Source organism: Schistocerca serialis, chromosome 1 (assembly GCF_023864345.2).
Source record: "Schistocerca serialis cubense isolate TAMUIC-IGC-003099 chromosome 1, iqSchSeri2.2, whole genome shotgun sequence".
Classification (NCBI taxonomy): Eukaryota; Metazoa; Arthropoda; class Insecta; order Orthoptera; family Acrididae; genus Schistocerca; species Schistocerca serialis.
Genome location: NC_064638.1, coordinates 482,486,271 through 482,502,699, shown reverse-complemented (window position 1 = coordinate 482,502,699; position 16,429 = coordinate 482,486,271). Strand labels below are relative to the sequence as shown.

Below are 16,429 nucleotides of genomic sequence, written 5' to 3'. Positions count from 1 at the left end.
CACAAACACTTGGACGAAGAATGCGACCAACGGTAAAAGCAGTGGCTATGCAGTGACGAGGACGAACGACGAGTTGACACACACGCAAACATCGCCAACCCATAAACGATCGGCGAGCAATTACGTCGTCCGGTAAGACGACCAACCGACGATCAACCAAGACCGTCCCCAGTCACGTGTGCCGGCAGCGGTCGGGCGAGTCATGGCTATCCGAACCTCACTGCCGCTCCAACCCGACTGACTCCTGCCGCGTCCCAACTATCCGACTGCCACGTCCGAACTCCACTCCTGGCGCGTTGCAACTCACTGCCAGATACGAACTCCATTCCCAAAATACGAAAACCGAGAAGTAATAGCAGTCCAGCAAAGATAATACGGCGAGGCATATATGGAAGGGCGCTGCTGCTGCTGCCGCTCACGGGCAGGCAAGGCAGCAACTCAGTAACACCAGTAATTGAATTAAGAAACGAGGTGGCAGAACAGTAAAAACAGAATGTAAAAAGAGAGAGATGTCCCGAACACGAGCCAAGCACGGCTCAGTGGGGGTGGTGTTGGGTACAGCCACAAATCACAGTTGGTGCGTGTTCAGGGCACTGCGATCAGTGTGACCTACGTGAATGACCTCCTGCAACCCGCAGCCATATCCTTTCTGCACAACTCTGCAGACGTCATTTTTCAACAAGACAATGCACGACCACACCTTTCTGCATGAACACGTGCCTTCTTGGTGTCACAGGACGTCTGCCGTTTGCTGTGGCCCACCACATCATCAGAGTTGCCGCCAATCGAAAATATGTGGGACGCGGTGAAACAACCGATACAGCGCTGTGACCCAATGCCAATTACACAATGCACTTTGTAACCAGGTGAATCCAACATGGATGGCTATACGACAGGATGCCATTCGTGCATAATACGCGTCGATTTCATCACGCATGGAACAAGTTATCAAGGCCCAGGGCTGTGCTGAACCGAGGTGACTGAAATGCTAATATTTCTGCAGACCGTATTAATTTACGTTTCCTGTAAATATGAACGTCCATCTCCAGTCGTTCACGGTTTTTTCTGAACGTGAGTATATTATGTGGTATCTTTATACTTTATTTCTATTACTGAGTGCACTGTTTGTCCTAGAATCCAAGTTGTGGTTTGGTTCCTTTTTCGTTGTAATCGATTTTATCAGAGGGATGAGTTGCTGGATGTTTATGTTTTCTGGAGCGGTTCTGTTGACCAGCGCCAGCACGTCTCTGCACGCTTTCCATATTGTTGTGGGGTCTCCACATAGAAAACGATGTTCTAAGGTGTCGGTTGCGTAGCAGGCACGGCTTTTCCTGCTGTGATCTTTGCGCTTGTGGGCACAGTGTCATTGATTACTTTTCACCAAGTCGCTCTTACTTGGGAAGCGGAGGCGCCTTCGTTCAAACTTGCTTCCATTCGCGATTCGGTTTTTTCGCTTCTGTTGTGTTCCGTCGCGCTTCTTCTAGTAGCTCTGCAAAAAGTTTTTTTCCCGTCCTCCTGCGTGGCTTGTCAGCTGTGTGCAGGACGTACCCTCATCTGCATGAGATATTCGCTTACATGTAGGGCGTGTACGAAAAGAAGTGTCAAATACTATGAGATGTGGTAGTACTCTTCGAAACAAGAAAATGAAGTCCAATAAACATGGGTTCGGAAACACGTGTTTATAGGAAGGGCTGCGCGACGCTTCGTTACAAGTATTAGGACAATCGGTGCATTGGTGCTCCGTCAGACGTGCCGGTAGGGTATGATGATGTCTTAGTCACAGTACTGTACCTAACATTATAGGTCTGCAATCGGTTGTGTGGTTCGACTCTTATTGTAGGCTAGTTACTTTTCGTCGCATTTGTGGTCCCTATTGTACAGTATTGTCAACCCTGAGTACGTACCATGGTGTTTTAATTTCTTCCTAACGCGGATTCACTTATTTGGTTACTGTCATTGTTCTGTTTGTGTGTACAAATGGTGTAGTACATTTACATTTTCCCCACTTCCACCACTTGTTAGCAGTGGAAGCCTAACACTCAACAAGCGAAATGGTGGATATGATAGTCTGCTACGATTTAGTAAATGGACATAGCCTGCGAGCCCGTGCCCGCTACGCTGAAAAATATCCACTGCGCAGAGTGCCTTCTGATAAGCTGTGCGGTGGACTTTCCCAGCGTCTGAGGGACACAGGTAACCTCGCACCTCGGAAGGCTGACAGTTAAAGGCCCCGCACAGTCCGCACGCCTGACATGGAAGAGCGTGTGCTACGTTCGGTGGAAGAAACCCCTGGAACCACACTATTATCTGGGAGGGGGGGAGGTACTTCATGAACAACTGCTGTACCGACATCATCTACAGCGCGTTCAGGCCCGAAGGCCACATGATCATCATGGCAGACGGCAGTTCTGATCAATGGCTGCTGCAGAAGAGTGCAGCAGATCCACTGCTCATATCGAATATTTTACTTACGTATGACGCAGGGTTCACGAGAGATGGTAGTGTGAACTTCCATAACCAGCGCTTACGGGCAGATGTAAATCCCCAAGAATTCAGGAAAGAGGGCATCAACATCGATTCTCAATCAATGTATGGGCAGGCGTGCTTGTCGATAGATTGGTAGGGCCATACGTTCTACCACGAGGGTTAAGTGGGACCCATTTTCTGGACTTTCTCATTAATGTATTGCCTACTTTGCTGAAGGCTGCGCCGTTGCAGCAACGGATACAACTGTAGTTCATGCATGATGGCGCCCAGCACACTTTTGTTACAACGTCCGCGAATATCCGACGCCGACATTTCAGGACCACTGGAATGGTCGAGGAGGAGGAGGAGGAGGGGAGAAACCTTGACCTACTCGTTCCCCAGACGTCAATCCCCTTAACTTGTGGTTATGGCTACATTTTAAGGAAATTTTCTACGCCACGCCAATCAACGATGCGCGGACACTACAGGATTGCGTCTTCGATGCGTGCCAGCATTACAACAACTGGGTACACTCCAAATGGTGGGTCATTCCTTACGCCGGAGGGCAGATGGTTGCATTGTCATGAATGGGCGCCACATTGAATACCTCCTGTGAAAACGTGAACATCTCAGAAAGTACGGATTTCTTGATTCACGTTTATTGGACTTACTTTCCTTGTTTCGATGAGTACGGCCAATCTTGAAGTATTGGACACTTTTTTTGAATATACTGTATATGTGGTGTCTGACCTGTCAGACACGTCCGAGGACGGGCAATGATCTCTTCAGTTTGGTTGCACACCAGGCTCGAAGTCTTACGGGAATCGGCAAAAAGACGCGAGTAATGAAGAAAATGGGCAAGGGGCACTACACTAGTAGTGTGTGATACTAGGGTATTTCCGTACCGTTGCTATGACGACTGTGTCCGGATGACGTAGTGGTCAGCGCATCTGCCTAATAAGCGGAAACCCGGGTTCAGAGTCCCGTCCGGAACTGATTTTCAACTTTCCCCATTGAGTCAAATCAATGCCCACTCGCAGCCAATGTCTTTAATTCATTTGTGTCTTAATTCCCTTACATATTTTAACTTGAAAGGTATATCTGCTATGTTGACAGGCGTTTTCTGGGGCTCTGGCCTTTACGAGTAAAATCGGGCGGCTGTCATACTGTCAGGATAGTTTTCCGCCTTGGTACAATCGGTGGATCAGGAGAACCGCACATTTTCTCTGCAATTCAATGATTCCCACTCCTCCTCAGTGCACGCCTAGTATACGTGTTGTACGCCGCATTTCGAAGATTTCGCGACGGCAACTTCCCCTTCCGTAGCTCTCGGTCTTCTGGCGGGTTAGACATCTGCTCCAGGAACCAAACTTTCGATAAGCGTTGCTCGTTTACGCTCCTCGCCTTTTGGAACAAGTCCAGCTACCTGCGTTTGATCTTGCGAGTCCTCTTATTCTAATTCCGATGTCCAAGTTTGTGCCGCCATTTTCAATGGACCGCTTAGAACTACCTCTGAGCACTTGTCGGTCTCTTCTACTTTGTACCACATGCTATCGTCTCTAATTTTTTCATGCCGGTTGGTAGTAATGTTGTCTTTCTGGATGATTTTTGCTTCTGCCGCTTGTTCTGTTGTGACTTGGCAAGACAGCCAAGCCACTAGGAGGTGAAGCCGAAAGGCACGCGTTTAAGCTCACGCAGGCTGGCTTGAGGTCTGGAACAGTTAAAGGATTTGAGTCTAGCAAATAAAGTACGTAGCTGTTGGAATACTTAACTTTAATCCATAATTGGTGAACATCGGTCTGACGGTACATGCATCACAAGATAAACAGCAAATGATAATGGCGCCTTGCTAGGTCGTAGCAAATGACGTAGCTGAAGGCTATGCTAACTATCGTCTCGGCAAATGAGAGCGTAATTTGTCAGTGAACCATTGCTAGCAAAGTCGGCTGTACAACTGGGGCGAGTGCTAGGACGTCTCCCTAGACCTGCCTTGTGGCGGCGCTCGGTCTGCAATCACTGACAGTGGCGACACGTGGGTCCGACGTATACTAGCGGACCGCGGCCGATTTAAAGGCTACCACCTATCAAGTGTGGTGTCTGGCGGTGACACCACATGTTCCAAAGTGTGCAGTGGTTTCTCTACCTTGAGAAAATCTACTTTTTCTGTTATTTTATGAAAAATCCAACCTCATTTGCATACGCTCTGCGCTGTTCCATTCAGCGGAATTCCTTTGGCGGTGCTGTGTGTTTGTCGCAGCACTGGATCCAGCCGCTGGCAAAGAAAACAACAGAGTGAAGGCTGCCCTGTCTTGCCGACCTCTGGACTGGTGCGAACTTTGAATTCGATCGTTTAGCAACACCCAATACGTGGCACTAATTATGATGTTCTTCATTATTCGCAGGAACCATTCTCGGAGATTGAATTGCTCGAGATCTTTGTAGAAGAAGAAGTGGCTCACGCAGTCAAAGGCTGTGTAAAAGTCTGTTGGCACGATTGCAGCTTCGCTTTTGTTCACTGCCGCGAGGCTGATGGCTTATCCGTAATCGGCTGTAGCTTCGGCTAATGTGTTTCCGGCGGCCACGGCGCACATTTGGTGAGGGCTTATAATCTTGCGCATCTCCCGTTTCGGACTGTCTGCGATGTATCGTTCAGCTATTTTTAACCCGGTTTTCGTAGCGTGACTGGTCGGAAGTCTAGCACCTAGCGCGGAGCACCTTAGATTGGGATCAGAACTCGTTCCATTTCTCGACGTTGTCAACACAGTCTTGGTCCGTGCTCGCTGCCAGTTCTGTTCTGCCTGCGTCTGTCAGCACGATCTGCAAGCTGAGTAGGAGGCGTCTATCTTGTCGCCGCTAGTTGCCTCTCGCCGGAACTTTAGTTTTGCAACAGCTGTGCACTTGCTCCAGACTCATGTGCTGTGGTCTTCACTCTGCAGTTCCATTATGCTCCACTCGTCTTCCTCCTGATACGGTGTATCGTGGTCGGTTCATCGTCTATCGCCCACGCTGACTGGCTTTTTGTTGTTCTGCCGTATCTACTTCACATAGCCATCAGACACGATGACCGCTTAGTTATAGACTGCCCGTTCGCTTCTTTGACACAAAAATACTGCAGCTATTTGTGTAGGACGCACTAATTGGATTGGACTGTTTGGGGGGAAGAGACCAAACAGCGAGGTCGTCGGTCTCATCGGATTAGGGAAGGACGGGGAAGGAAGCCGGCCGTGCCCTTTCAAAGGAATCATCCCGGCATTTGCCTGGGGTGATTTAGGGAAATCACGGAAAACCTAAATCAGGATGGCCGAACGCGGGATTGAACCGTCGTCCTCCGGAATGGACGCACTAATTCTACAATATAGTTTTCTTCGAAACTGCCACATAAACAGTAAACCTGAATCGAGCATATTACATATATTTATTAATGTTAGCAACTTACGAATTTTATGCGACCCTGTGTTGTTCTGAATTATACTGCAAAAGTTCATCTGGACATGCATTCGCAGCTGCGAATATGGAGAACTAACAGCTGCAGACTGGACTGACGGGACCGGTACTCGAACCCGGTTTCCGCGCTTATCGCAAGCGGTCGCCTGCCATTTGGCTATCTGTGCACGACCTTTACTCGTACATCCATTGCATATGTTCTTGTACAGGTGAGACGTTTTACTTTAAAGTCGCTTACCCGCCGTCGGTAGTTAAATACAATATTGCAGTGCCTGTGTTATTCTCAATTACGATGCAAAATTCCTTAGGACATGCAAGCATTTATGCATGAACTTTGCATCCCCTGTGTGGGAATGTACGTAACTGATGCAAGAGTAAAGGTTCTAGGCCGCATAGCTGACGACATATGGGAGTTTGGGGTCTGGCCGTGAGTCTTGACAAGTAGCCACATGGTATGACGACAGCTTGCGATAAGCACGAAGTACGGGTTCCCCGGTCCGGCATAGATTTTCATTGTCATTCCATTCTACGTCTTATGGTTGTCCATAATTACAACTGCTACTTCTGTAAGGAGAGTGTCGTAACTCTCCATTACATCGATTAAACATTAAGTAGGGCTATGCTTTGCATTGTGCAAGACTGGAAATAAATAAGCACTCAGATAGTGATAGCAACAATGTGAGAGCGAAACATGGCAGCACGATTCTGGGCATTGTTGTGAGACGGGTCAGTCGGGAGCTCGGAGACACAAGACGTGTCACGCTGCTGGTAGATCTTACCACATTCCGCTGCTGGTAGATCTTACCACATTCAAGGCCTGATTTCATTCACATGGCCAGGAGAGATTCAGATCGCTTAACTATGCCTGAAGATGGATGTCAATGGATGGAATTCAGTGCAAAATTCGCAAGCACAGCGTAAAGCGCAATTACAGGGTAGGCTCGTGACTGCTAGTCCGAGTTTGCAATAATCTCATGTTTTGCTTGTCAGTTAAAGGAGCCTCCTGATCCTCCAAATAACAATGATTATTCTACACATCTAATTCACAAAAATTCTGTGGTCATTAAATGTTACTGGAACTTTGAAATTGAAATAATTTGTTAATATAGCACTCAGCCATTATTGATAATTATGTCATTGTCAGGCATTTTGTCGTTATTAAACTTATCAAACATGATGATTTCTGAAGTTTTTAAATAGACTTAATATATGAAATCCCTTCTTAGAAGTTATTTAGTAGTTAACAGAATTCAAGCAAACTCCTTTTCATTAAATTCATTCTTAGCAACAATAAGCTTTAGCTGCTGCTGCTCCATGCTGCTGCGAATTGCTGTAAACCACATGAAAAAAGGCAGTCATCTAAAGAGGTGAATGCAAAACTTAGGGCCCAAACAGAGACACTGACACACCAAAATATGTCATGTACTCTAATCCAGTAAGTTCCACTGCACAAGCCAGATTATGTATCACTTGTAAATTCTTGTTCAAGACCGCAGTCAGATAGCTTATCTAAATGTTAGTTATACGTTTTTCATGTAACGATCTGTTGAGGGCTCAAATGACAGCGAAACTGACACTCGTACCACACGCACATAGTGTTATGCAGGTTAGATTCCGGTTACTGATAGCCCAGGTTGCTTATCGAGCCCATTTTCACAGGCGAACATAGGCTATATTTGTTGTAGGTATGTTACATATTTGCTGTATGTACATTACAATACACTTACTGGATTACATATTTTACATTCTGACATATAGAGTATTCTCTCACCTTTCGTATAGTTCTTCTATCAACTCGTTCATAATGCCTAAGACTGCCAATGATTTAGATTGTCAATGCAGAAATGGCTTCTCGACACACACATCCAATATGTGTTACACTTAAAAAAATATCCAGCCCTACATTCCTGCTCGGCTGCTGCTTTTCATGTTATGATGTATATCTAAAGCTGATGACTTTATGCTGTTAATCAAAAGGTAATAAGACAATGCAATACTCAGTTCTGCGCCTGTTTTTATTCTGATTACAGGTTTTACTTGATTAAAGTTGGCTAAAAGCCTGTCACCTACTACTCTATCGAAACTGAATTTACAATGTCAATGTTATAGACATTCATGTCCGTGTCTGTGGTTTCATCAGTTTGAGCGTCTCTGTCATTCATTCTCGTCCTTTCGTCTCGCTGTCTTTCGGGCCGAGCATCCCTATTCTCGTTATAAACTCTGAACAGCAGTTGTTAGATTATTCGGTAATTTCCAAGAATGATTGCCTATCGAAGTCGCGGGGTCCAAACGATACATATCGAACGTGTGATTGTAAGTCGATCATGCGACTCTGGCGGCGGGCATTGTGAGCATGATTATAGTGGTCACTAATGCAACGACAAAAGAAGAGCGCTACTTGTAACTACAAAGGAGACGACTTACCTTACTCGTTGTCGGTGTTGTCATGTGAAAGTCCATGTGATGTACCTTTTTGCCATAGCCTGGGTAAACTCTGACAATATCACGCAAGAATATCGGCAGAGTGTCACATTCGTCAACTTTTCCCTGGAAACGCAAGTTGTGGAAATAGAGGTACTGAAACAAGTACAGTTCGTCTCTTTGTCCTGGACGCCGTTCTCTTTTAATGGAAGACTTCACAGATTTCCATAGCCACTCAATGTTCTGCATGTGCACACTGGGGGTCATCTGAAGACTCGAACTCTACAGAGGGGTTGATGAACTCAGCTTTCAGAGTCTTGTAGGACTGACATCCGTCTGTAATGACTTTATACCAGGCAGTATGAAGTGCTTTATCAGACCCACTAAAATGACCTTGTCTCTGGACAATACTCTCACAACGAAACACTTCCGTGACGCACTTTGTATTCCACCGAATACCAAAATATGATCGGTTTCACTCTTCGAAGGTCGTCCTCTCTGGTTCTTCCTTTTAGCTGTATGAGATTCGTCTATTTCCACAACTTTATTTGTGTCCACTAATTGGTACACTGTCGTTTGTCACTACCATATAACAAACTTCTCCGCAAAACCCGAAATAGTTACACATGGTATTAGCAGGTAAGTCAGTTTCCGATGCTGTTGCTTGCAAGGCGTAGTCTCCAATCCAGTAAGATAGAAGAATTACGTTGGTCTGGATGGATAATTTGGAAGGGTCGAACCACGTATTCTTCCTGACACCCGTTCGTTTTCCTCACTGTCCGCAATGAAATTGTAACGGTATTTCAGCATCGAGACTCCTTTTACGAAGTTTTACACACTTCGCACCACCAGTCTACAGAGCCCCTCCTTTCTTTGTCCGGTAGTACACATTTGCGACAAAAAGTCAAACGCTTTTCTATGCTGTATAAGCACGGAATTAGATTTTTACAAGTGTGAAAATCCGCCGAAGAAACTTTGGGAACTCCAGACATCCCATTCACAATCGACATAAATCGTCTGCGTTTCCCAACCAACTCACAAATAATTCGTGGAGGTTTGTAAATCAGAGCAACTAAAGGAACGATGGAAAACAGATAAAAATGACGAGCACAAATAACTGATCATAACACCCGCCACCAGAGTCGCATGATCGACTTACAATCAAGCGTTCGATATTTCGATATGTATCGTTTGGATCCCCCCCTCGACTTCGACAGGCAATCATTCTTGGAAATTACCGATTATTCAGATACGCCCACTATACTGAGTCCCGACGGCGTCCATCCAACACGTCTTGCGGGTGCAAGGCCTGCACTGAACGTCAAAGAATTTTTAATTGTGACAGAAAATTTATAGCCCTATTGTAATCTTGATTTCAACATTAAAATGCTTAGTGATCGTGGACCCAGTGTAAGAGAAATAAACTTAGTTCTCTTAAACTCAGACAGTTTGAATACATAAAAGGTGTGATGGGCAAAGCTCGTAACATCGCCCACTAATTCGTTGATATATTGTTCACATTAGATCATTTTAATGCTTAATTACCTGGAATGTCATTGGAGTTGTCCTGAGCGAGAAACTTTTGCCACCGTTATATGGCGTCCCCATATTTCTAGTACCAACAGCGGCTGTGATTTGTGCCCGATGTCAACAGACCAGCGCTGGAGCGACCAGCGCGAGCATCGAAGCGCGTCGCCTGCCGCGAGCGCGTTTCCGGTTAATGGGTTTCCTGCGGCACCCATTGTTGCCAGCAGTCCGCATCCGACCTTTCCGAAGGTCGATAAAGTGCTCCAGCTCGCCCAGCTGTGCGCGACAGCGAGCACGAAAACCTCCCATCCTCCTCCTAAACTGGAAGGAGGAGGGCAGCTAATGCCAGCATAATTGTCTTTCTCTGTGTTTGTATCTGCTGTAGAACTGTATAATTTTATGTACTAGAAATACATGTAATCACCGCTTGCACGTTGTTCTTCATCTGGACGTGAAACAGCCGTTCACTGGACAGAATGTGTTCAGGTCTCAGGGCGTGCGGCTGAAGAACCACTCAGCTAACCCAACACACAGGGATTGGACAAAAACACGGAAACACAAAAAATGCAACGTGTTACCACGCCCAACACAGTGCAAGGTATTTTTATACCGTTCTTACAGTAAAATAGTGGAAGTTAAGGAATGATGATGGAGGTGCAGAACTATAACGCACCATTGTTTCCAAAGTAGACCACACAGGCCCAATATTAGTATATCGAGATCAGGTGACTGTGGTGACTGGAGGAGATTCGACAATTCATCCTCGTGCTCACAAGGCCAGTCCTGGACTATGTGAGGTGTGTGGTCAGGGAGCAGGTCGCGTTGGAACAAAGCATTACCAATGGGGAACCAACACTATAGCGTAGGATGGAGCTGATCATTGAAAATGGTCACATGGCGTTTGGTAGGAATGCGACATTGCAAAGCAACTGTGGGGCCTATGGAAAACCACGATATGGCTGCCGAAATAATCACCTAACTCTCGGCCGCGCGGGATTAGCCGAGCGGTCTAAGGCGCTGCAGTCATGGACTGCGCTGCTGGTCCTGGCGGAGGTTCGAATCCTGCCTCGGGCATGGATGTGTGTGATGTCCTTAGGTTAGTTAGGTTTAAGTAGTTCTAAGTTCTAGGGGACTTATGACCTCAGATGTTAAGTCCCATAGTGCTCAGAGCCATTTGAACCATTTCTTCCATTTCTCCACAGTCCAGGTTTTTTGGCTTTGACACCATGTTTTCTTCTTACGACATTTGCATTACTGAGGAGTGGCTTGAGGCTTCCAGATCACACCGCAATTTCCGGCTTTTGAGCTCCCTTCGTGGTATTCAGGCGCTGACAGAGTTTGCGAGTGCGAAGTTCTCCTCTGTTCTCACTTACGCAGCTGTCGTCCCCTTATTTTCCGTCACAATCCTCTTCCATACCCGTCCGTCACCATTTCTGGGAGAAGCTTTCTTCTGCGCTGTGACTTTGCGGAGAATGTTTTTTCTCTTTCCCCGTATACAGTATAAATATTACATACGGAGCTTCTTGAAACACCAAACACTTCGGCTATATAGGTTACGAAGCCCTTAGCGCCGACATTACGCACTCGCCGCAACACAGAACACTGATGTGATCGCGACTGACACTTGCAACGTATTGAGCATATTGCACAAATGCTGTCCGTGGTCCTTAGAACAGTGCAACCTGCAAACCAGGATGTTATCTACATTTATGTTTAATCGTGTATTTCTCGTGGTGGCTCCATATTTTTAACCAACATCTGTATAAACACAGAACAAAAGCAGACGTATCACTAATATCACGCACCACTCCCTCTAGCCTTGGCAATGAATCAGTCCAGTAACAAAGTGAGTCTGTTATTGCTTTTCAGGTATGCCAGCAGAATGCTTGGAAGTAGGTCCAAATAGTCCCACCACATTTTCTAAGAGAACAAGATGAGGTGATTTAGATAGCCAATCGAGGAACGATAGTATGCCTGAGTGTATTCCTCTAACCAGGTACCAGGTGTAGCAGTATGAAACCGGAATTTGGTTGCAGTAATCACACGTCTGTTGTTTGAAACTGATAAACAACGTTTTATTCAAAATAATCTCCATTGCTATTTATACATTTCCCCCACCTCTCCGGCAGGCTATGAATGCCACGCCAAAAAAACCTTCTTTCGAAGTGGACCAGTCAGCGAGTCATTTTCGTACATTTTGATACGAACTGAAGCGTTTTTCACCGAGCGCGTGTCTCAGTGATGCCAATAGATGATAGTCAGACGGAGCCAAGTCTGGAGAATAAGTCACATGCCCCAGTATTTTTCAACTGAACGCCTCGGTCGTTTCCGTGACTCTTTTTGCTGTGTGTGATGGGGCGTTTCATGGAGCAATATGACTGTGTTGCCTTTTTTCATATTCCGGTCGTTTTCCACGCAGTGCTCGATTTAAACCGGTCATTTGCCGTTGGTAGCAATCAGTGTTAAAGGTTCCATCAGGTCATAGCAGCGCACAATAAATGACACCTTTCTGATCCCACCAAACACAGAGCATTGTCTTCTTTCCAAAGCGATTTGGTCTTTGGATGTCGATGGTTTGCCTAGATTCACCCACGTTTTACGACGCCTATGATTCTAAAAATAACTCCATCTTTTATCACCTGTCACTATTCGATGGATAAACGACTTTCTTTTGTATGTGGCGAGCAGCATTTCACAAGTGGTCTTTCGATTTGCTTGCTGTCTTTTATTCAGTTCATGCGGAACCCATTTTCCCCACTTTCCGAACCTTACCCGTCGTTTTCAACCTGTCGAGTTTCAGTATCATCTTCATCCAGTAAGGCTTGCAATTCGTTGTCTTCGATCTTTTTCGGCGGTTTCTCACGCTGGACGTTTCTCACGTCAAAATCACCACTTTTTAATTTTTTGAACCACTCGAAACACTGTGTTTTCCCAAGAGCACGTTCGCCGGAAGCTTCGACAAGCATTCGATGCGATTCTGCAGCAGTTTTCTCCAAATGATAACAGAGAGACAATGCTGTCCGCAAATTGTAGTTAGTAAACACAAAAACTCGACATGTTTACGGGTTTGAAACAGATACAGATATTTCGAACTTGGGTTACTGTGTGTTGACATTCGTCGTCAGCCATTACAGGAAGCAGATGGCGCTGCAGTCGCGGTCTCACGGGCTATACACTGACAGCTAGCACCATATAAAGCGAAATTCCCGTTTCGTACTTCTACACCTGGTATGTGCCGCAGTGCGAAGCCTGCTGTTGTTATTCTGAAAGATGGGCGCCTCGACAGTATACTGATCTTCAAGTAGGAGAAAGGGCAACAGTTGGTCTAAGTGAATACTAAAAGAAACATCCTGGTTCACGGTGATTATAACTTTAAGGGGTAGGCCCATGACGTGATAAGAAGAGTACCACCAAACAGCAAATGATCACCTTTGACATGAACTATACCAGTGCTCGTCATCATGGCCAAGGTCGCTCGCGCTCGATCCGGAGATAAGCGGTTTGAATCCTGGTGCTGGAAGAAAGTTTTACTGCCAGTATTTGGTGAGTAGGGTGAGGAGAGGTGGAGCGTCAAGTTTCTGATCACCAGACTTTGCGCCAATGTCTTAGTTTAAATACGAAACCTCTCGACAGTGCCTCACGAAGTCAGGTCTGTGACATTGCTGATGGTGATTTGTCCGTCGGATGGGGACGATAAAATCGGCGGCCTCTTAGGTGCTCTTCGAGAGGAGTGGACTATGTGCCGTCACCGGGTTTTCATCTCCAACAAGAACGCGATGCTACACTACACTACAGTACTAAACTAAACTAGACTAAACTCCGTCCGAACAGGCCTTGGAAGTCCCAACGGTACAGACAGGCCGCCGTGTCATCCTCAGCCTACAGGTGTCACTGGATGCGGATATGGAAGGGCCTGTGGTCAGCATACCTCTCTCCCGGCCATATGTCAGTTTACGAGACCACTTCTCTATCAAGTGGTTCCTCAGTTTGCCTCACAAGGGCTGAGTGCACCCCGCTTGCCAACAGCACTCGGCAGACCGGATGGTCACCCGTCCAGGTGCTAATCCAGCCCGACAGCGCTTAACTTCGGTGATCTGACGGGAACCGTTGTTACCACTGCGGAAAGGCCGCTGGCACACTACACTACAGCACCCACACACAGTAGTGTCTAGCGTAGGTGACTGTAAGCTGTGTATATACACAAACTGATACACGTACGCACAGAAATCTCATACTTCGCGAAGGAGAGGTGCCTGCGGCCGTGAAGGATTAGAGACAATCTTTCCAATTAGGCGGCTGAACCTATCCTTTTTTAAATGATACCAGTGATCGTCCAATTGCGACCCGCGGGCCGCATGCGGCCTGAATCAGTCGTATTTTATAATAATGGGTCTAGCAATGACAGCGGAATCTGAAAACGTAAACTAACGGTAAGAGCTTCTCAAGAGTGCAGTTTTCCTACTCAGCAACAAAGAACTTATGGAGACAGTAAAACTTTAAAATTTTCGAAATTCTTATTGACGTCGGTGAATTGGGTCATGAACTAATTAAAGCTGGCGGCTTACCTCAGGGGCAGCCGCGTAAGTAGCGAAATCACTGTGGGGTTAGACAGTGAAGGGGCAACCGTCTGTTTTGAACAGCCACTTGGCCAGTTGATTACTTTTTCATTTATTCGTCCAGCCGAATGAAATCTGTCTCTACGGCGACGCCAACTGTATGAATCTTTTTCATTCACCCTCCAGGTATCACTCCATGTGAGATAGCCGAAGTATTTAATTTCGGGAGACGTGGATAAAAGTGTCTTTATAGAAACGTTTTCAAAATTTTTGTATCTATTTACTTACATACGAATTTTTTATACTTCTGGCAATAAATACGAATATTTCTTACGGTTAACAACTAGCGCCATATAATTTATTTTTAAATAATTGAACAATTACTTTTTATTTAAATTTGTTGAAACTCTGCTCTCCCATCCTGCTGGTTTGTACACATCACAGATAATTCTCTTTCGGTGAATGCTGAGATGACCTGAACACAACGCATGTAAAATACAACTTTTTAAACTGTTATTGACTTGATCACCTACTTTTCAAGCATGTACAGACACTTGACGGAGATATTTTTTCCGCGGGAAATATTTGTCATCGCTTGCTAATTTTCTTATTTCTATTGAACTTATCTAAAAAACATAGATTCAGGATATGAAACATCCCCGCACATACTGTGTAGCGCACTGAATTTGTCTTGAGGATCACTTTTTATTCAATCATACGATTTCTTCTACTACCACGCCATCGCGAAAATTATATCCGACTGAATCGATTGTTTTCATTCGGTAGCTCCCAGAGACTGGGTTAAACCAAAAGAATGAATGAACAATTGCACAGATAATTAAAACTACAACCGACAGAATCTATTGTTTCCATTCGGTTGTTTCCATCACAAGTGTGTGTGGTTTTCATAATCAGTAACAATGACAAAAAAAATACTTAGACACATTGTATATTGTATTAAATATTGAAGCGAGCGGGGACCTAGAAACGATGGAGAGGCTTCCTCCCCGCAATAGTCCTCAGTGGTTCACAACCCCACAACAGGCTACAGCAGTCCACTCACTCCACTGACACCCCACACCGAACCCAGGGTTATTGTGCGGTTTGGCCCCCAATGGACACACACCACTCCCTCCCCTCCCCTCCCCGGGAACGTCTCATACCAGATGAGTGTAATCCCAAATGTTTGCATGGTAGAGTAATGATGGAGTACGCGTACGTGGAGACAGTGTTTGCGCAGCAATCGCCGACATAGTGTAATTGAGGAGGAATGAGGAGAACCAGCTCGCACTCGCCGAGGCAGATGGAAAACCATCTTGAAAACCAACCCCAGGCTGGCCGGCACACCGGACCTCGACACTAACCCTCCGGGCGGATTCGTGCCGGAAACCGGCACGCCTTCCCGCTCGGGAAGCAGCGCTTGAGGCAGCGCAGCTAGCCGGGCGGGCACTTAGCTCATGGCCGAACTCACCAATTTGAATCAAAATTAAAGAAGTCTTAAAATATTAGTATGTTTCTAAGTGAAGTTGGCTACTTACACCAGGGTCAGACGGATAAGTAGCCACTGAAGGTTAGAAGATGTGAGAGGGGGAATGATTTACTGTCTGCTTCGTAGTACAAAAGGAGAGTCGTAGCCATCAGCTGCTTCAGCACAGCTCCAAATTTTCAACGGAAGTAACATGGATTCGTGAGTGCACAGACCGTCTTAATATATGGTATCTCTTTATAGCATAGAATGTGAAATTAAATTAAGGCTGACGAGAAAGAACGCAATGAGTAGAAGAAAAATGAAATGCAAAACCTTTGGTAAACATTTGTGATTTCAACACAGCAACACTTCGCCGGGCATTACAGAGTCACAACTTTGAGTCGCTACGGGCGGCAGCGGTCTGGACTTTCGACACGTAGTGTTCCGAATGGTGCCGACTTTAAACTACCAGTACATTGGGGCCGGGAGCGAAGTTATCGCGCCCTTGCTGTAGCTACCCTACTGGGGGCCGTAACACACTCATTTA

At 45.9% G+C, this 16,429-nt stretch overlaps 1 pseudogene; it reads right to left on the bottom strand.

Annotated features, from left to right (window-relative positions):
- Positions 1-13,875: 13,875 nt before the first annotated feature.
- LOC126428007 (5S ribosomal RNA) lies at positions 13,876-13,993 on the bottom strand (annotated as a pseudogene).
- Between the last annotated feature and the right edge of the window lie 2,436 nt (positions 13,994-16,429).